Genomic DNA, 1,306 nt, shown 5'->3' on the forward strand with positions numbered 1-1,306 from the left:
AAAACATAACTATGATACTTCCTGTTTTAGATATTGAAGAGTTCAATTTGGTGACATTGCTCCCTACATTATACATTGTGTCCTCCTTATAGGAATCCTCTGCATTAATTGTTCCTCTATATCAGGTCAATGAAAAGCAATACTCTCCTTATGAGGTAACTTTTAAAATAATTTTTAATAGACTACTAACTATAAGCAAATAATTTAGAGTCTACATAGCAAAGTGTTTTTTTTTTTCTTTTTTTTTTTTTTTTTTGTGTCATCCTTGCACAGGGGCCATGCTAATTGTCTCTGTATCATTACAATTTTAGGATATGCACTGCTGAAACAAGCATGCAAAGTGATTTTTTAATATACCTTTAACATCTACACTACTCAAAATAAAAATAACATTTTATTCCTAGTTTCTAGCAGAGCCTCTGGCAACTAGTAGGAAACCATTAAGTGCTTTCCTAATAAAATAATAAAAGCAGTTAACGATCACCATATTTATTTCATCTAGATGATTATGTTTGTAGTTATAATGCAAAATGTTCTAAGAAAATTATTTATATTGTTTAAAAACAGCAGGTTGTATCATAATATACACTTCAGGTGGCCTATGAAAATCCACTCTCTACCGCGCTGCTCTCCACCACCTGACCTCATCCCAAAATGTCTCGACTTTATTCAGGTTTCTCTCCTTCTTTGCACTCAAAGAATTCGGTCCATCCCTGATAGCAGAAAGTGAATCCTTATTTGTCTCAGCTAGCAGATGGAGGTTCCATTGTACCACCCAATAATCTTAAAATATGGAAATAGTTTGTAGTTCTGGCCAATTGTATGAGAAGAAAAATATATTGGGGGAACACTTGGAAAATTTTTTCACTTTTTGAAATCAAAATACAAAAAGAGTTAATCTCCTTTGCTGGTGGTCATCATTGCCATGTCTGAGTGTTATGTCTGGAACACTGGGTAAGTCAAAGAGCAAAGTCAGTAAGTGTGGGGATTGGCGGTCGAGCAGAGACACGGGAATAAACTAAATTGTTCATTTTCTTTTCACGTCACTGGAATAACCAATCCTGAATTTGTCCTTTTCTGTTATTTTCTGGTTTCTTAATTAGTGAATTAGTAAATTTTTAAATAAAACCCAATTAAGGGTATTGAAACTGTGATTTTCTATCACTTGTAGTTGGAGCATACTAACTGCCATACTCATCTGGCTCCCAACACTTTTACTTGGAATTTTAAATCACCAAATCTACTTTTTGTATGTTAAACTTGTTAGGTGTGATATTTTTATTTTCCTCTTATTTCACTAAGATTA

The 1,306-nt window shown here is 33.2% G+C and overlaps 1 non-coding gene across 1 annotated transcript; it reads right to left on the reverse strand.

The window, feature by feature from the left end:
• Positions 1-228: 228 nt before the first annotated feature.
• On the reverse strand, positions 229-333 carry LOC114671138 (U6 spliceosomal RNA). Its single transcript, XR_003721034.2, has one exon. It is a non-coding gene; the product is annotated as a U6 spliceosomal RNA (small nuclear RNA).
• Positions 334-1,306: the final 973 nt, after the last annotated feature.

The sequence above is a fragment of the Macaca mulatta genome, chromosome 11, assembly GCF_049350105.2.
Source record: "Macaca mulatta isolate MMU2019108-1 chromosome 11, T2T-MMU8v2.0, whole genome shotgun sequence".
In the NCBI taxonomy this organism is placed as follows: domain Eukaryota; kingdom Metazoa; phylum Chordata; class Mammalia; order Primates; family Cercopithecidae; genus Macaca; species Macaca mulatta.